General features: G+C 51.2%; 6 non-coding genes across 6 annotated transcripts; all 6 read right to left on the minus strand.

Moving 5' to 3' along the window:
* Positions 1-286: 286 nt before the first annotated feature.
* Positions 287-358, minus strand: TRNAD-GUC (transfer RNA aspartic acid (anticodon GUC)). The gene has a single exon. It is a non-coding gene; the product is annotated as a tRNA-Asp (tRNA).
* Positions 359-1,754: 1,396 nt separating this feature from the next.
* On the minus strand, positions 1,755-1,826 carry TRNAD-GUC (transfer RNA aspartic acid (anticodon GUC)). The gene has a single exon. It is a non-coding gene; the product is annotated as a tRNA-Asp (tRNA).
* Positions 1,827-3,222: 1,396 nt separating this feature from the next.
* TRNAD-GUC (transfer RNA aspartic acid (anticodon GUC)) lies at positions 3,223-3,294 on the minus strand. The gene has a single exon. It is a non-coding gene; the product is annotated as a tRNA-Asp (tRNA).
* Positions 3,295-4,690: 1,396 nt separating this feature from the next.
* Positions 4,691-4,762, minus strand: TRNAD-GUC (transfer RNA aspartic acid (anticodon GUC)). The gene has a single exon. It is a non-coding gene; the product is annotated as a tRNA-Asp (tRNA).
* Positions 4,763-13,462: 8,700 nt separating this feature from the next.
* On the minus strand, positions 13,463-13,534 carry TRNAD-GUC (transfer RNA aspartic acid (anticodon GUC)). Its single transcript has one exon. It is a non-coding gene; the product is annotated as a tRNA-Asp (tRNA).
* Positions 13,535-16,393: 2,859 nt separating this feature from the next.
* TRNAD-GUC (transfer RNA aspartic acid (anticodon GUC)) lies at positions 16,394-16,465 on the minus strand. The gene has a single exon. It is a non-coding gene; the product is annotated as a tRNA-Asp (tRNA).
* Between the last annotated feature and the right edge of the window lie 3,305 nt (positions 16,466-19,770).

A 19,770-nucleotide genomic window follows, 5' to 3' on the forward strand; every position in this document is an offset into this window, starting at 1 on the left:
TCATTACTCGTCATGTAACATGATACAAAGGGTCAGAAGAGGAACTGATTCAGGGTTACAATTTGGACTTCGCAGACAACAGGAGCACTAAATGGTGCTGAGGGGGACTCAATAAAGTGGACCGGCCGCCTAATGTAAGCAATTGTGCACAAATATTGTACGATGACTAGCGTTGCCGGTGCTTTTTTCTTAAAGAGTCAGTTCTTGGCACCCATTCCCTACTTGACTCAGCCTAATCTTCAAGAATATTTGTCAAGAACTAAAAAAAATCCAGAAAAGGTTTAACCTCCCCGTCGGGGAATTGAACCCCGGTCTCCCGCGTGACAGGCGGGGATACTGACCACTATACTAACGAGGAGACGTGAGGGCATGAAATGAACAGCTGCTGATGTCTGCACAGCATCCAGCGACCACCTAGATGGCCTAGGGGGTCTCATTTTCCCCCGTCAAACGGCTTGCCCGATCTAAGGCTAATTTCTTTCTTTTTATCGGCACCAGGCTTAAAACTCAGTTTAAGGCGATAGTTCCGGGCTATGTTTGACTCCAGAGTTGAATCTGTCATCCCGCATTTCCTCAGCAAATCAAGCTACCCATCTCAAGTCTCATGAGCTGAGGACGGCAAAGTCCCTGTGGGCTTAGGACAGTCAAAGAAACCCCTGGGCTGCATGCTAAGCCCCTTTTCGGCTTCACTTTCCGAATCCTGCCCTAGCTTGCGATTAGTTTTTTTCTCACTTCTTGCCCCCATCTCCCACCTTGCCTCATGGTCTCCCCTCCTCTGCGCACCTGACAGTTTGCCTGCCCTTCCACTGCCTGTCTCCAGACTTTCCAAGGAGAAAAGGCAAAGCACTAAAGCGGGCCGGGCAACGGGTCAAGTTCCGCTTTCGGCGACTAGCAGGGAGGTAGCGTGGCCGAGCGGTCTAAGGTGCTGGATTAAGGCTCCAGTCTCTTCGGAGGCGTGGGTTCAAATCCCACCGCGGCCACTTTTCCTGGCCTTGCATTTTAAAGAAGAACGTAACGTTGACCTCTTCCTTCATTAGTGCCAGCTCTGTCGCAATGAGCAAGCGGATGGTATGCCACACCCTGCAGGAAAAAGGTTTCGCTTCTGACGTCTTGCTTTTCTGGACATCCAGTCTCAAGTTTCCCATCTGGAACGGCGCTCCCTGCTGCTTTGTGAAGGCTTGCTGCAAGAGCCTTCGAAACCCAGGAGCTCTTGCGTTGAGCTGTGACGCGTCCTGGGAAGACCTCCCGTTGCAGCGGAATGAGCCCCACTTCCAGGGCGTGCTGGTAGCAAATTTCCCACAGCCCACAGGGAGCAAACGATCCCAGGTGTGATGTATCACCAGGAGAGGCTGAGATGAGAGTAAGGGTTCACGCGTGTGCCCGGACCGAGGTTAATGATGGGATTAGAGCTAGGGTTAGATGCAGGGAAAGAGTGAGAGTTATAATTAGGGATAAAGCTAACAGGTGATCATTACTCGTCATGTAACATGATACAAAGGGTCAGAAGAGGAACTGATTCAGGGTTACAATTTGGACTTCGCAGACAACAGGAGCACTAAATGGTGCTGAGGGGGACTCAATAAAGTGGACCGGCCGCCTAATGTAAGCAATTGTGCACAAATATTGTACGATGACTAGCGTTGCCGGTGCTTTTTTCTTAAAGAGGCAGTTCTTGGCACCCATTCCCTACTTGACTCAGCCTAATCTTCAAGAATATTTGTCAAGAACTAAAAAAAATCCAGAAAAGGTTTAACCTCCCCGTCGGGGAATTGAACCCCGGTCTCCCGCGTGACAGGCGGGGATACTGACCACTATACTAACGAGGAGACGTGAGGGCATGAAATGAACAGCTGCTGATGTCTGCACAGCATCCAGCGACCACCTAGATGGCCTAGGGGGTCTCATTTTCCCCCGTCAAACGGCTTGCCCGATCTAAGGCTAATTTCTTTCTTTTTATCGGCACCAGGCTTAAAACTCAGTTTAAGGCGATAGTTCCGGGCTATGTTTGACTCCAGAGTTGAATCTGTCATCCCGCATTTCCTCAGCAAATCAAGCTACCCATCTCAAGTCTCATGAGCTGAGCACGGCAAAGTCCCTGTGGGCTTAGGACAGTCAAAGAAACCCCTGGGCTGCATGCTAAGCCCCTTTTCGGCTTCACTTTCCGAATCCTGCCCTAGCTTGCGATTAGTTTTTTTCTCACTTCTTGCCCCCATCTCCCACCTTGCCTCATGGTCTCCCCTCCTCTGCGCACCTGACAGTTTGCCTGCCCTTCCACTGCCTGTCTCCAGACTTTCCAAGGAGAAAAGGCAAAGCACTAAAGCGGGCCGGGCAACGGGTCAAGTTCCGCTTTCGGCGACTAGCAGGGAGGTAGCGTGGCCGAGCGGTCTAAGGCGCTGGATTAAGGCTCCAGTCTCTTCGGAGGCGTGGGTTCAAATCCCACCGCTGCCACTTTTCCTGGCCTTGCATTTTAAAGAAGAACGTAACGTTGACCTCTTCCTTCATTAGTGCCACCTCTGTCGCAATGAGCAAGCGGATGGTATGCCACACCCTGCAGGAAAAAGGTTTCGCTTCTGACGTCTTGCTTTTCTGGACATCCAGTCTCAAGTTTCCCATCTGGAACGGCGCTCCCTGCTGCTTTGTGAAGACTTGCTGCAAGAGCCTTCGAAACCCAGGAGCTCTTGCGTTGAGCTGTGACGCGTCCTGGGAAGACCTCCCGTTGCAGCGGAATGAGCCCCACTTCCAGGGCGTGCTGGTAGCAAATTTCCCACAGCCCACAGGGAGCAAACGATCCCAGGTGTGATGTATCACCAGGAGAGGCTGAGATGAGAGTAAGGGTTCACGCGTGTGCCCGGACCGAGGTTAATGATGGGATTAGAGCTAGGGTTAGATGCAGGGAAAGAGTGAGAGTTATAATTAGGGATAAAGCTAACAGGTGATCATTACTCGTCATGTAACATGATACAAAGGGTCAGAAGAGGAACTGATTCAGGGTTACAATTTGGACTTCGCAGACAACAGGAGCACTAAATGGTGCTGAGGGGGACTCAATAAAGTGGACCGGCCGCCTAATGTAAGCAATTGTGCACAAATATTGTACGATGACTAGCGTTGCCGGTGCTTTTTTCTTAAAGAGTCAGTTCTTGGCACCCATTCCCTACTTGACTCAGCCTAATCTTCAAGAATATTTGTCAAGAACTAAAAAAAATCCAGAAAAGGTTTAACCTCCCCGTCGGGGAATTGAACCCCGGTCTCCCGCGTGACAGGCGGGGATACTGACCACTATACTAACGAGGAGACGTGAGGGCATGAAATGAACAGCTGCTGATGTCTGCACAGCATCCAGCGACCACCTAGATGGCCTAGGGGGTCTCATTTTCCCCCGTCAAACGGCTTGCCCGATCTAAGGCTAATTTCTTTCTTTTTATCGGCACCAGGCTTAAAACTCAGTTTAAGGCGATAGTTCCGGGCTATGTTTGACTCCAGAGTTGAATCTGTCATCCCGCATTTCCTCAGCAAATCAAGCTACCCATCTCAAGTCTCATGAGCTGAGCACGGCAAAGTCCCTGTGGGCTTAGGACAGTCAAAGAAACCCCTGGGCTGCATGCTAAGCCCCTTTTCGGCTTCACTTTCCGAATCCTGCCCTAGCTTGCGATTAGTTTTTTTCTCACTTCTTGCCCCCATCTCCCACCTTGCCTCATGGTCTCCCCTCCTCTGCGCACCTGACAGTTTGCCTGCCCTTCCACTGCCTGTCTCCAGACTTTCCAAGGAGAAAAGGCAAAGCACTAAAGCGGGCCGGGCAACGGGTCAAGTTCCGCTTTCGGCGACTAGCAGGGAGGTAGCGTGGCCGAGCGGTCTAAGGCGCTGGATTAAGGCTCCAGTCTCTTCGGAGGCGTGGGTTCAAATCCCACCGCTGCCACTTTTCCTGGCCTTGCATTTTAAAGAAGAACGTAACGTTGACCTCTTCCTTCATTAGTGCCACCTCTGTCGCAATGAGCAAGCGGATGGTATGCCACACCCTGCAGGAAAAAGGTTTCGCTTCTGACGTCTTGCTTTTCTGGACATCCAGTCTCAAGTTTCCCATCTGGAACGGCGCTCCCTGCTGCTTTGTGAAGACTTGCTGCAAGAGCCTTCGAAACCCAGGAGCTCTTGCGTTGAGCTGTGACGCGTCCTGGGAAGACCTCCCGTTGCAGCGGAATGAGCCCCACTTCCAGGGCGTGCTGGTAGCAAATTTCCCACAGCCCACAGGGAGCAAACGATCCCAGGTGTGATGTATCACCAGGAGAGGCTGAGATGAGAGTAAGGGTTCACGCGTGTGCCCGGACCGAGGTTAATGATGGGATTAGAGCTAGGGTTAGATGCAGGGAAAGAGTGAGAGTTATAATTAGGGATAAAGCTAACAGGTGATCATTACTCGTCATGTAACATGATACAAAGGGTCAGAAGAGGAACTGATTCAGGGTTACAATTTGGACTTCGCAGACAACAGGAGCACTAAATGGTGCTGAGGGGGACTCAATAAAGTGGACCGGCCGCCTAATGTAAGCAATTGTGCACAAATATTGTACGATGACTAGCGTTGCCGGTGCTTTTTTCTTAAAGAGTCAGTTCTTGGCACCCATTCCCTACTTGACTCAGCCTAATCTTCAAGAATATTTGTCAAGAACTAAAAAAAATCCAGAAAAGGTTTAACCTCCCCGTCGGGGAATTGAACCCCGGTCTCCCGCGTGACAGGCGGGGATACTGACCACTATACTAACGAGGAGACGTGAGGGCATGAAATGAACAGCTGCTGATGTCTGCACAGCATCCAGCGACCACCTAGATGGCCTAGGGGGTCTCCTTTTCCCCCGTCAAACGGCTTGCCCGATCTAAGGCTAATTTCTTTCTTTTTATCGGCACCAGGCTTAAAACTCAGTTTAAGGCGATAGTTCCGGGCTATGTTTGACTCCAGAGTTGAATCTGTCATCCCGCATTTCCTCAGCAAATCAAGCTACCCATCTCAAGTCTCATGAGCTGAGGACGGCAAAGTCCCTGTGGGCTTAGGACAGTCAAAGAAACCCCTGGGCTGCATGCTAAGCCCCTTTTCGGCTTCACTTTCCGAATCCTGCCCTAGCTTGCGATTAGTTTTTTTCTCACTTCTTGCCCCCATCTCCCACCTTGCCTCATGGTCTCCCCTCCTCTGCGCACCTGACAGTTTGCCTGCCCTTCCACTGCCTGTCTCCAGACTTTCCAAGGAGAAAAGGCAAAGCACTAAAGCGGGCCGGGCAACGGGTCAAGTTCCGCTTTCGGCGACTAGCAGGGAGGTAGCGTGGCCGAGCGGTCTAAGGCGCTGGATTAAGGCTCCAGTCTCTTCGGAGGCGTGGGTTCAAATCCCACCGCTGCCACTTTTCCTGGCCTTGCATTTTAAAGAAGAACGTAACGTTGACCTCTTCCTTCATTAGTGCCACCTCTGTCGCAATGAGCAAGCGGATGGTATGCCACACCCTGCAGGAAAAAGGTTTCGCTTCTGACGTCTTGCTTTTCTGGACATCCAGTCTCAAGTTTCCCATCTGGAACGGCGCTCCCTGCTGCTTTGTGAAGGCTTGCTGCAAGAGCCTTCGAAACCCAGGAGCTCTTGCGTTGAGCTGTGACGCGTCCTGGGAAGACCTCCCGTTGCAGCGGAATGAGCCCCACTTCCAGGGCGTGCTGGTAGCAAATTTCCCACAGCCCACAGGGAGCAAACGATCCCAGGTGTGATGTATCACCAGGAGAGGCTGAGATGAGAGTAAGGGTTCACGCGTGTGCCCGGACCGAGGTTAATGATGGGATTAGAGCTAGGGTTAGATGCAGGGAAAGAGTGAGAGTTATAATTAGGGATAAAGCTAACAGGTGATCATTACTCGTCATGTAACATGATACAAAGGGTCAGAAGAGGAACTGATTCAGGGTTACAATTTGGACTTCGCAGACAACAGGAGCACTAAATGGTGCTGAGGGGGACTCAATAAAGTGGACCGGCCGCCTAATGTAAGCAATTGTGCACAAATATTGTACGATGACTAGCGTTGCCGGTGCTTTTTTCTTAAAGAGTCAGTTCTTGGCACCCATTCCCTACTTGACTCAGCCTAATCTTCAAGAATATTTGTCAAGAACTAAAAAAAATCCAGAAAAGGTTTAACCTCCCCGTCAGGGAACCCCGGTCTCCCGCGTGACAGGCGGGGATACTGACCACTATACTAACGAGGAGACGTGAGGGCATGAAATGAACAGCTGCTGATGTCTGCACAGCATCCAGCGACCACCTAGATGGCCTAGGGGGTCTCATTTTCCCCCGTCAAACGGCTTGCCCGATCTAAGGCTAATTTCTTTCTTTTTATCGGCACCAGGCTTAAAACTCAGTTTAAGGCGATAGTTCCGGGCTATGTTTGACTCCAGAGTTGAATCTGTCATCCCGCATTTCCTCAGCAAATCAAGCTACCCATCTCAAGTCTCATGAGCTGAGGACGGCAAAGTCCCTGTGGGCTTAGGACAGTCAAAGAAACCCCTGGGCTGCATGCTAAGCCCCTTTTCGACTTCACTTTCCGAATCCTGCCCTAGCTTGCGATTAGTTTTTTTCTCACTTCTTGCCCCCATCTCCCACCTTGCCTCATGGTCTCCCCTCCTCTGCGCACCTGACAGTTTGCCTGCCCTTCCACTGCCTGTCTCCAGACTTTCCAAGGAGAAAAGGCAAAGCACTAAAGCGGGCCGGGCAACGGGTCAAGTTCCGCTTTCGGCGACTAGCAGGGAGGTAGCGTGGCCGAGCGGTCTAAGGCGCTGGATTAAGGCTCCAGTCTCTTCGGAGGCGTGGGTTCAAATCCCACCGCTGCCACTTTTCCTGGCCTTGCATTTTAAAGAAGAACGTAACGTTGACCTCTTCCTTCATTAGTGCCAGCTCTGTCGCAATGAGCAAGCGGATGGTATGCCACACCCTGCAGGAAAAAGGTTTCGCTTCTGACGTCTTGCTTTTCTGGACATCCAGTCTCAAGTTTCCCATCTGGAACGGCGCTCCCTGCTGCTTTGTGAAGGCTTGCTGCAAGAGCCTTCGAAACCCAGGAGCTCTTGCGTTGAGCTGTGACGCGTCCTGGGAAGACCTCCCGTTGCAGCGGAATGAGCCCCACTTCCAGGGCGTGCTGGTAGCAAATTTCCCACAGCCCACAGGGAGCAAACGATCCCAGGTGTGATGTATCACCAGGAGAGGCTGAGATGAGAGTAAGGGTTCACGCGTGTGCCCGGACCGAGGTTAATGATGGGATTAGAGCTAGGGTTAGATGCAGGGAAAGAGTGAGAGTTATAATTAGGGATAAAGCTAACAGGTGATCATTACTCGTCATGTAACATGATACAAAGGGTCAGAAGAGGAACTGATTCAGGGTTACAATTTGGACTTCGCAGACAACAGGAGCACTAAATGGTGCTGAGGGGGACTCAATAAAGTGGACCGGCCGCCTAATGTAAGCAATTGTGCACAAATATTGTACGATGACTAGCGTTGCCGGTGCTTTTTTCTTAAAGAGTCAGTTCTTGGCACCCATTCCCTACTTGACTCAGCCTAATCTTCAAGAATATTTGTCAAGAACTAAAAAAAATCCAGAAAAGGTTTAACCTCCCCGTCAGGGAACCCCGGTCTCCCGCGTGACAGGCGGGGATACTGACCACTATACTAACGAGGAGACGTGAGGGCATGAAATGAACAGCTGCTGATGTCTGCACAGCATCCAGCGACCACCTAGATGGCCTAGGGGGTCTCATTTTCCCCCGTCAAACGGCTTGCCCGATCTAAGGCTAATTTCTTTCTTTTTATCGGCACCAGGCTTAAAACTCAGTTTAAGGCGATAGTTCCGGGCTATGTTTGACTCCAGAGTTGAATCTGTCATCCCGCATTTCCTCAGCAAATCAAGCTACCCATCTCAAGTCTCATGAGCTGAGGACGGCAAAGTCCCTGTGGGCTTAGGACAGTCAAAGAAACCCCTGGGCTGCATGCTAAGCCCCTTTTCGACTTCACTTTCCGAATCCTGCCCTAGCTTGCGATTAGTTTTTTTCTCACTTCTTGCCCCCATCTCCCACCTTGCCTCATGGTCTCCCCTCCTCTGCGCACCTGACAGTTTGCCTGCCCTTCCACTGCCTGTCTCCAGACTTTCCAAGGAGAAAAGGCAAAGCACTAAAGCGGGCCGGGCAACGGGTCAAGTTCCGCTTTCGGCGACTAGCAGGGAGGTAGCGTGGCCGAGCGGTCTAAGGCGCTGGATTAAGGCTCCAGTCTCTTCGGAGGCGTGGGTTCAAATCCCACCGCTGCCACTTTTCCTGGCCTTGCATTTTAAAGAAGAACGTAACGTTGACCTCTTCCTTCATTAGTGCCACCTCTGTCGCAATGAGCAAGCGGATGGTATGCCACACCCTGCAGGAAAAAGGTTTCGCTTCTGACGTCTTGCTTTTCTGGACATCCAGTCTCAAGTTTCCCATCTGGAACGGCGCTCCCTGCTGCTTTGTGAAGACTTGCTGCAAGAGCCTTCGAAACCCAGGAGCTCTTGCGTTGAGCTGTGACGCGTCCTGGGAAGACCTCCCGTTGCAGCGGAATGAGCCCCACTTCCAGGGCGTGCTGGTAGCAAATTTCCCACAGCCCACAGGGAGCAAACGATCCCAGGTGTGATGTATCACCAGGAGAGGCTGAGATGAGAGTAAGGGTTCACGCGTGTGCCCGGACCGAGGTTAATGATGGGATTAGAGCTAGGGTTAGATGCAGGGAAAGAGTGAGAGTTATAATTAGGGATAAAGCTAACAGGTGATCATTACTCGTCATGTAACATGATACAAAGGGTCAGAAGAGGAACTGATTCAGGGTTACAATTTGGACTTCGCAGACAACAGGAGCACTAAATGGTGCTGAGGGGGACTCAATAAAGTGGACCGGCCGCCTAATGTAAGCAATTGTGCACAAATATTGTACGATGACTAGCGTTGCCGGTGCTTTTTTCTTAAAGAGTCAGTTCTTGGCACCCATTCCCTACTTGACTCAGCCTAATCTTCAAGAATATTTGTCAAGAACTAAAAAAAATCCAGAAAAGGTTTAACCTCCCCGTCGGGGAACCCCGGTCTCCCGCGTGACAGGCGGGGATACTGACCACTATACTAACGAGGAGACTTGAGGGCATGAAATGAACAGCTGCTGATGTCTGCACAGCATCCAGCGACCACCTAGATGGCCTAGGGGGTCTCATTTTCCCCCGTCAAACGGCTTGCCCGATCTAAGGCTAATTTCTTTCTTTTTATCGGCACCAGGCTTAAAACTCAGTTTAAGGCGATAGTTCCGGGCTATGTTTGACTCCAGAGTTGAATCTGTCATCCCGCATTTCCTCAGCAAATCAAGCTACCCATCTCAAGTCTCATGAGCTGAGGACGGCAAAGTCCCTGTGGGCTTAGGACAGTCAAAGAAACCCCTGGGCTGCATGCTAAGCCCCTTTTCGACTTCACTTTCCGAATCCTGCCCTAGCTTGCGATTAGTTTTTTTCTCACTTCTTGCCCCCATCTCCCACCTTGCCTCATGGTCTCCCCTCCTCTGCGCACCTGACAGTTTGCCTGCCCTTCCACTGCCTGTCTCCAGACTTTCCAAGGAGAAAAGGCAAAGCACTAAAGCGGGCCGGGCAACGGGTCAAGTTCCGCTTTCGGCGACTAGCAGGGAGGTAGCGTGGCCGAGCGGTCTAAGGCGCTGGATTAAGGCTCCAGTCTCTTCGGAGGCGTGGGTTCAAATCCCACCGCTGCCACTTTTCCTGGCCTTGCATTTTAAAGAAGAACGTAACGTTGACCTCTTCCTTCATTAGTGCCACCTCTGTCGCAATGAGCAAGCGGATGGTATGCCACACCCTGCAGGAAAAAGGTTTCGCTTCTGACGTCTTGCTTTTCTGGACATCCAGTCTCAAGTTTCCCATCTGGAACGGCGCTCCCTGCTGCTTTGTGAAGACTTGCTGCAAGAGCCTTCGAAACCCAGGAGCTCTTGCGTTGAGCTGTGACGCGTCCTGGGAAGACCTCCCGTTGCAGCGGAATGAGCCCCACTTCCAGGGCGTGCTGGTAGCAAATTTCCCACAGCCCACAGGGAGCAAACGATCCCAGGTGTGATGTATCACCAGGAGAGGCTGAGATGAGAGTAAGGGTTCACGCGTGTGCCCGGACCGAGGTTAATGATGGGATTAGAGCTAGGGTTAGATGCAGGGAAAGAGTGAGAGTTATAATTAGGGATAAAGCTAACAGGTGATCATTACTCGTCATGTAACATGATACAAAGGGTCAGAAGAGGAACTGATTCAGGGTTACAATTTGGACTTCGCAGACAACAGGAGCACTAAATGGTGCTGAGGGGGACTCAATAAAGTGGACCGGCCGCCTAATGTAAGCAATTGTGCACAAATATTGTACGATGACTAGCGTTGCCGGTGCTTTTTTCTTAAAGAGTCAGTTCTTGGCACCCATTCCCTACTTGACTCAGCCTAATCTTCAAGAATATTTGTCAAGAACTAAAAAAAATCCAGAAAAGGTTTAACCTCCCCGTCGGGGAACCCCGGTCTCCCGCGTGACAGGCGGGGATACTGACCACTATACTAACGAGGAGACTTGAGGGCATGAAATGAACAGCTGCTGATGTCTGCACAGCATCCAGCGACCACCTAGATGGCCTAGGGGGTCTCATTTTCCCCCGTCAAACGGCTTGCCCGATCTAAGGCTAATTTCTTTCTTTTTATCGGCACCAGGCTTAAAACTCAGTTTAAGGCGATAGTTCCGGGCTATGTTTGACTCCAGAGTTGAATCTGTCATCCCGCATTTCCTCAGCAAATCAAGCTACCCATCTCAAGTCTCATGAGCTGAGGACGGCAAAGTCCCTGTGGGCTTAGGACAGTCAAAGAAACCCCTGGGCTGCATGCTAAGCCCCTTTTCGGCTTCACTTTCCGAATCCTGCCCTAGCTTGCGATTAGTTTTTTTCTCACTTCTTGCCCCCATCTCCCACCTTGCCTCATGGTCTCCCCTCCTCTGCGCACCTGACAGTTTGCCTGCCCTTCCACTGCCTGTCTCCAGACTTTCCAAGGAGAAAAGGCAAAGCACTAAAGCGGGCCGGGCAACGGGTCAAGTTCCGCTTTCGGCGACTAGCAGGGAGGTAGCGTGGCCGAGCGGTCTAAGGCGCTGGATTAAGGCTCCAGTCTCTTCGGAGGCGTGGGTTCAAATCCCACCGCTGCCACTTTTCCTGGCCTTGCATTTTAAAGAAGAACGTAACGTTGACCTCTTCCTTCATTAGTGCCACCTCTGTCGCAATGAGCAAGCGGATGGTATGCCACACCCTGCAGGAAAAAGGTTTCGCTTCTGACGTCTTGCTTTTCTGGACATCCAGTCTCAAGTTTCCCATCTGGAACGGCGCTCCCTGCTGCTTTGTGAAGGCTTGCTGCAAGAGCCTTCGAAACCCAGGAGCTCTTGCGTTGAGCTGTGACGCGTCCTGGGAAGACCTCCCGTTGCAGCGGAATGAGCCCCACTTCCAGGGCGTGCTGGTAGCAAATTTCCCACAGCCCACAGGGAGCAAACGATCCCAGGTGTGATGTATCACCAGGAGAGGCTGAGATGAGAGTAAGGGTTCACGCGTGTGCCCGGACCGAGGTTAATGATGGGATTAGAGCTAGGGTTAGATGCAGGGAAAGAGTGAGAGTTATAATTAGGGATAAAGCTAACAGGTGATCATTACTCGTCATGTAACATGATACAAAGGGTCAGAAGAGGAACTGATTCAGGGTTACAATTTGGACTTCGCAGACAACAGGAGCACTAAATGGTGCTGAGGGGGACTCAATAAAGTGGACCGGCCGCCTAATGTAAGCAATTGTGCACAAATATTGTACGATGACTAGCGTTGCCGGTGCTTTTTTCTTAAAGAGTCAGTTCTTGGCACCCATTCCCTACTTGACTCAGCCTAATCTTCAAGAATATTTGTCAAGAACTAAAAAAAATCCAGAAAAGGTTTAACCTCCCCATCGTCTCCCGCGTGACAGGCGGGGATACTGACCACTATACTAACGAGGAGACGTGAGGGCATGAAATGAACAGCTGCTGATGTCTGCACAGCATCCAGCGACCACCTAGATGGCCTAGGGGGTCTCATTTTCCCCCGTCAAACGGCTTGCCCGATCTAAGGCTAATTTCTTTCTTTTTATCGGCACCAGGCTTAAAACTCAGTTTAAGGCGATAGTTCCGGGCTATGTTTGACTCCAGAGTTGAATCTGTCATCCCGCATTTCCTCAGCAAATCAAGCTACCCATCTCAAGTCTCATGAGCTGAGGACGGCAAAGTTCCTGTGGGCTTAGGACAGTCAAAGAAACCCCTGGGCTGCATGCTAAGCCCCTTTTCGGCTTCACTTTCCGAATCCTGCCCTAGCTTGCGATTAGTTTTTTTCTCACTTCTTGCCCCCAACTCCCACCTTGCCTCATGGTCTCCCCTCCTCTGCGCACCTGACAGTTTGCCTGCCCTTCCACTGCCTGTCTCCAGACTTTCCAAGGAGAAAAGGCAAAGCACTAAAGCGGGCCGGGCAACGGGTCAAGTTCCGCTTTCGGCGACTAGCAGGGAGGTAGCGTGGCCGAGCGGTCTAAGGTGCTGGATTAAGGCTCCAGTCTCTTCGGAGGCGTGGGTTCAAATCCCACCGCTGCCACTTTTCCTGGCCTTGCATTTTAAAGAAGAACGTAACGTTGACCTCTTCCTTCATTAGTGCCAGCTCTGTCGCAATGAGCAAGCGGATGGTATGCCACACCCTGCAGGAAAAAGGTTTCGCTTCTGACGTCTTGCTTTTCTGGACATCCAGTCTCAAGTTTCCCATCTGGAACGGCGCTCCCTGCTGCTTTGTGAAGGCTTGCTGCAAGAGCCTTCGAAACCCAGGAGCTCTTGCGTTGAGCTGTGACGCGTCCTGGGAAGACCTCCCGTTGCAGCGGAATGAGCCCCACTTCCAGGGCGTGCTGGTAGCAAATTTCCCACAGCCCACAGGGAGCAAACGATCCCAGGTGTGATGTATCACCAGGAGAGGCTGAGATGAGAGTAAGGGTTCACGCGTGTGCCCGGACCGAGGTTAATGATGGGATTAGAGCTAGGGTTAGATGCAGGGAAAGAGTGAGAGTTATAATTAGGGATAAAGCTAACAGGTGATCATTACTCGTCATGTAACATGATACAAAGGGTCAGAAGAGGAACTGATTCAGGGTTACAATTTGGACTTCGCAGACAACAGGAGCACTAAATGGTGCTGAGGGGGACTCAATAAAGTGGACCGGCCGCCTAATGTAAGCAATTGTGCACAAATATTGTACGATGACTAGCGTTGCCGGTGCTTTTTTCTTAAAGAGTCAGTTCTTGGCACCCATTCCCTACTTGACTCAGCCTAATCTTCAAGAATATTTGTCAAGAACTAAAAAAAATCCAGAAAAGGTTTAACCTCCCCGTCGGGGAATTGAACCCCGGTCTCCCGCGTGACAGGCGGGGATACTGACCACTATACTAACGAGGAGACGTGAGGGCATGAAATGAACAGCTGCTGATGTCTGCACAGCATCCAGCGACCACCTAGATGGCCTAGGGGGTCTCATTTTCCCCCGTCAAACGGCTTGCCCGATCTAAGGCTAATTTCTTTCTTTTTATCGGCACCAGGCTTAAAACTCAGTTTAAGGCGATAGTTCCGGGCTATGTTTGACTCCAGAGTTGAATCTGTCATCCCGCATTTCCTCAGCAAATCAAGCTACCCATCTCAAGTCTCATGAGCTGAGGACGGCAAAGTCCCTGTGGGCTTAGGACAGTCAAAGAAACCCCTGGGCTGCATGCTAAGCCCCTTTTCGGCTTCACTTTCCGAATCCTGCCCTAGCTTGCGATTAGTTTTTTTCTCACTTCTTGCCCCCATCTCCCACCTTGCCTCATGGTCTCCCCTCCTCTGCGCACCTGACAGTTTGCCTGCCCTTCCACTGCCTGTCTCCAGACTTTCCAAGGAGAAAAGGCAAAGCACTAAAGCGGGCCGGGCAACGGGTCAAGTTCCGCTTTCGGCGACTAGCAGGGAGGTAGCGTGGCCGAGCGGTCTAAGGCGCTGGATTAAGGCTCCAGTCTCTTCGGAGGCGTGGGTTCAAATCCCACCGCTGCCACTTTTCCTGGCCTTGCATTTTAAAGAAGAACGTAACGTTGACCTCTTCCTTCATTAGTGCCACCTCTGTCGCAATGAGCAAGCGGATGGTATGCCACACCCTGCAGGAAAAAGGTTTCGCTTCTGACGTCTTGCTTTTCTGGACATCCAGTCTCAAGTTTCCCATCTGGAACGGCGCTCCCTGCTGCTTTGTGAAGGCTTGCTGCAAGAGCCTTCGAAACCCAGGAGCTCTTGCGTTGAGCTGTGACGCGTCCTGGGAAGACCTCCCGTTGCAGCGGAATGAGCCCCACTTCCAGGGCGTGCTGGTAGCAAATTTCCCACAGCCCACAGGGAGCAAACGATCCCAGGTGTGATGTATCACCAGGAGAGGCTGAGATGAGAGTAAGGGTTCACGCGTGTGCCCGGACCGAGGTTAATGATGGGATTAGAGCTAGGGTTAGATGCAGGGAAAGAGTGAGAGTTATAATTAGGGATAAAGCTAACAGGTGATCATTACTCGTCATGTAACATGATACAAAGGGTCAGAAGAGGAACTGATTCAGGGTTACAATTTGGACTTCGCAGACAACAGGAGCACTAAATGGTGCTGAGGGGGACTCAATAAAGTGGACCGGCCGCCTAATGTAAGCAATTGTGCACAAATATTGTACGATGACTAGCGTTGCCGGTGCTTTTTTCTTAAAGAGTCAGTTCTTGGCACCCATTCCCTACTTGACTCAGCCTAATCTTCAAGAATATTTGTCAAGAACTAAAAAAAATCCAGAAAAGGTTTAACCTCCCCGTCAGGGAACCCCGGTCTCCCGCGTGACAGGCGGGGATACTGACCACTATACTAACGAGGAGACGTGAGGGCATGAAATGAACAGCTGCTGATGTCTGCACAGCATCCAGCGACCACCTAGATGGCCTAGGGGGTCTCATTTTCCCCCGTCAAACGGCTTGCCCGATCTAAGGCTAATTTCTTTCTTTTTATCGGCACCAGGCTTAAAACTCAGTTTAAGGCGATAGTTCCGGGCTATGTTTGACTCCAGAGTTGAATCTGTCATCCCGCATTTCCTCAGCAAATCAAGCTACCCATCTCAAGTCTCATGAGCTGAGGACGGCAAAGTCCCTGTGGGCTTAGGACAGTCAAAGAAACCCCTGGGCTGCATGCTAAGCCCCTTTTCGACTTCACTTTCCGAATCCTGCCCTAGCTTGCGATTAGTTTTTTTCTCACTTCTTGCCCCCATCTCCCACCTTGCCTCATGGTCTCCCCTCCTCTGCGCACCTGACAGTTTGCCTGCCCTTCCACTGCCTGTCTCCAGACTTTCCAAGGAGAAAAGGCAAAGCACTAAAGCGGGCCGGGAAACGGGTCAAGTTCCGCTTTCGGCGACTAGCAGGGAGGTAGCGTGGCCGAGCGGTCTAAGGCGCTGGATTAAGGCTCCAGTCTCTTCGGAGGCGTGGGTTCAAATCCCACCGCTGCCACTTTTCCTGGCCTTGCATTTTAAAGAAGAACGTAACGTTGACCTCTTCCTTCATTAGTGCCACCTCTGTCGCAATGAGCAAGCGGATGGTATGCCACACCCTGCAGGAAAAAGGTTTCGCTTCTGACGTCTTGCTTTTCTGGACATCCAGTCTCAAGTTTCCCATCTGGAACGGCGCTCCCTGCTGCTTTGTGAAGGCTTGCTGCAAGAGCCTTCGAAACCCAGGAGCTCTTGCGTTGAGCTGTGACGCGTCCTGGGAAGACCTCCCGTTGCAGCGGAATGAGCCCCACTTCCAGGGCGTGCTGGTAGCAAATTTCCCACAGCCCACAGGGAGCAAACGATCCCAGGTGTGATGTATCACCAGGAGAGGCTGAGATGAGAGTAAGGGTTCACGCGTGTGCCCGGACCGAGGTTAATGATGGGATTAGAGCTAGGGTTAGATGCAGGGAAAGAGTGAGAGTTATAATTAGGGATAAAGCTAACAGGTGATCATTACTCGTCATGTAACATGATACAAAGGGTCAGAAGAGGAACTGATTCAGGGTTACAATTTGGACTTCGCAGACAACAGGAGCACTAAATGGTGCTGAGGGGGACTCAATAAAGTGGACTGGCCGCCTAATGTAAGCAATTGTGCACAAATATTGTACGATGACTAGCGTTGCCGGTGCTTTTTTCTTAAAGAGTCAGTTCTTGGCACCCATTCCCTACTTGACTCAGCCTAATCTTCAAGAATATTTGTCAAGAACTAAAAAAAATCCAGAAAAGGTTTAACCTCCCCGTCGGGGAATTGAACCCCGGTCTCCCGCGTGACAGGCGGGGATACTGACCACTATACTAACGAGGAGACGTGAGGGCATGAAATGAACAGCTGCTGATGTCTGCACAGCATCCAGCGACCACCTAGATGGCCTAGGGGGTCTCATTTTCCCCCGTCAAACGGCTTGCCCGATCTAAGGCTAATTTCTTTCTTTTTATCGGCACCAGGCTTAAAACTCAGTTTAAGGCGATAGTTCCGGGCTATGTTTGACTCCAGAGTTGAATCTGTCATCCCGCATTTCCTCAGCAAATCAAGCTACCCATCTCAAGTCTCATGAGCTGAGGACGGCAAAGTCCCTGTGGGCTTAGGACAGTCAAAGAAACCCCTGGGCTGCATGCTAAGCCCCTTTTCGGCTTCACTTTCCGAATCCTGCCCTAGCTTGCGATTAGTTTTTTTCTCACTTCTTGCCCCCAACTCCCACCTTGCCTCATGGTCTCCCCTCCTCTGCGCACCTGACAGTTTGCCTGCCCTTCCACTGCCTGTCTCCAGACTTTCCAAGGAGAAAAGGCAAAGCACTAAAGCGGGCCGGGCAACGGGTCAAGTTCCGCTTTCGGCGACTAGCAGGGAGGTAGCGTGGCCGAGCGGTCTAAGGTGCTGGATTAAGGCTCCAGTCTCTTCGGAGGCGTGGGTTCAAATCCCACCGCTGCCACTTTTCCTGGCCTTGCATTTTAAAGAAGAACGTAACGTTGACCTCTTCCTTCATTAGTGCCAGCTCTGTCGCAATGAGCAAGCGGATGGTATGCCACACCCTGCAGGAAAAAGGTTTCGCTTCTGACGTCTTGCTTTTCTGGACATCCAGTCTCAAGTTTCCCATCTGGAACGGCGCTCCCTGCTGCTTTGTGAAGACTTGCTGCAAGAGCCTTCGAAACCCAGGAGCTCTTGCGTTGAGCTGTGACGCGTCCTGGGAAGACCTCCCGTTGCAGCGGAATGAGCCCCACTTCCAGGGCGTGCTGGTAGCAAATTTCCCACAGCCCACAGGGAGCAAACGATCCCAGGTGTGATGTATCACCAGGAGAGGCTGAGATGAGAGTAAGGGTTCACGCGTGTGCCCGGACCGAGGTTAATGATGGGATTAGAGCTAGGGTTAGATGCAGGGAAAGAGTGAGAGTTATAATTAGGGATAAAGCTAACAGGTGATCATTACTCGTCATGTAACATGATACAAAGGGTCAGAAGAGGAACTGATTCAGGGTTACAATTTGGACTTCGCAGACAACAGGAGCACTAAATGGTGCTGAGGGGGACTCAATAAAGTGGACCGGCCGCCTAATGTAAGCAATTGTGCACAAATATTGTACGATGACTAGCGTTGCCGGTGCTTTTTTCTTAAAGAGTCAGTTCTTGGCACCCATTCCCTACTTGACTCAGCCTAATCTTCAAGAATATTTGTCAAGAACTAAAAAAAATCCAGAAAAGGTTTAACCTCCCCGTCGGGGAACCCCGGTCTCCCGCGTGACAGGCGGGGATACTGACCACTATACTAACGAGGAGACGTGAGGGCATGAAATGAACAGCTGCTGATGTCTGCACAGCATCCAGCGACCACCTAGATGGCCTAGGGGGTCTCATTTTCCCCCGTCAAACGGCTTGCCCGATCTAAGGCTAATTTCTTTCTTTTTATCGGCACCAGGCTTAAAACTCAGTTTAAGGCGATAGTTCCGGGCTATGTTTGACTCCAGAGTTGAATCTGTCATCCCGCATTTCCTCAGCAAATCAAGCTACCCATCTCAAGTCTCATGAGCTGAGGACGGCAAAGTCCCTGTGGGCTTAGGACAGTCAAAGAAACCCCTGGGCTGCATGCTAAGCCCCTTTTCGGCTTCACTTTCCGAATCCTGCCCTAGCTTGCGATTAGTTTTTTTCTCACTTCTTGCCCCCAACTCCCACCTTGCCTCATGGTCTCCCCTCCTCTGCGCACCTGACAGTTTGCCTGCCCTTCCACTGCCTGTCTCCAGACTTTCCAAGGAGAAAAGGCAAAGCACTAAAGCGGGCCGGGCAACGGGTCAAGTTCCGCTTTCGGCGACTAGCAGGGAGGTAGCGTGGCCGAGCGGTCTAAGGCGCTGGATTAAGGCTCCAGTCTCTTCGGAGGCGTGGGTTCAAATCCCACCGCTGCCACTTTTCCTGGCCTTGCATTTTAAAGAAGAACGTAACGTTGACCTCTTCCTTCATTAGTGCCAGCTCTGTCGCAATGAGCAAGCGGATGGTATGCCACACCCTGCAGGAAAAAGGTTTCGCTTCTGACGTCTTGCTTTTCTGGACATCCAGTCTCAAGTTTCCCATCTGGAACGGCGCTCCCTGCTGCTTTGTGAAGGCTTGCTGCAAGAGCCTTCGAAACCCAGGAGCTCTTGCGTTGAGCTGTGACGCGTCCTGGGAAGACCTCCCGTTGCAGCGGAATGAGCCCCACTTCCAGGGCGTGCTGGTAGCAAATTTCCCACAGCCCACAGGGAGCAAACGATCCCAGGTGTGATGTATCACCAGGAGAGGCTGAGATGAGAGTAAGGGTTCACGCGTGTGCCCGGACCGAGGTTAATGATGGGATTAGAGCTAGGGTTAGATGCAGGGAAAGAGTGAGAGTTATAATTAGGGATAAAGCTAACAGGTGATCATTACTCGTCATGTAACATGATACAAAGGGTCAGAAGAGGAACTGATTCAGGGTTACAATTTGGACTTCGCAGACAACAGGAGCACTAAATGGTGCTGAGGGGGACTCAATAAAGTGGACCGGCCGCCTAATGTAAGCAATTGTGCACAAATATTGTACGATGACTAGCGTTGCCGGTGCTTTTTTCTTAAAGAGTCAGTTCTTGGCACCCATTCCCTACTTGACTCAGCCTAATCTTCAAGAATATTTGTCAAGAACTAAAAAAAATCCAGAAAAGGTTTAACCTCCCCGTCGGGGGTCTCCCGCGTGACAGGCGGGGATACTGACCACTATACTAACGAGGAGACGTGAGGGCATGAAATGAACAGCTGCTGATGTCTGCACAGCATCCAGCGACCACCTAGATGGCCTAGGGGGTCTCATTTTCCCCCGTCAAACGGCTTGCCCGATCTAAGGCTAATTTCTTTCTTTTTATCGGCACCAGGCTTAAAACTCAGTTTAAGGCGATAGTTCCGGGCTATGTTTGACTCCAGAGTTGAATCTGTCATCCCGCATTTCCTCAGCAAATCAAGCTACCCATCTCAAGTCTCATGAGCTGAGGACGGCAAAGTCCCTGTGGGCTTAGGACAGTCAAAGAAACCCCTGGGCTGCATGCTAAGCCCCTTTTCGGCTTCACTTTCCGAATCCTGCCCTAGCTTGCGATTAGTTTTTTTCTCACTTCTTGCCCCCA

This window comes from Ambystoma mexicanum, unplaced genomic scaffold (assembly GCF_040938575.1).
Source record: "Ambystoma mexicanum isolate Mex_15411 unplaced genomic scaffold, UKY_AmexF1_1 Mex_scaf20, whole genome shotgun sequence".
In the NCBI taxonomy this organism is placed as follows: Eukaryota; Metazoa; Chordata; class Amphibia; order Caudata; family Ambystomatidae; genus Ambystoma; species Ambystoma mexicanum.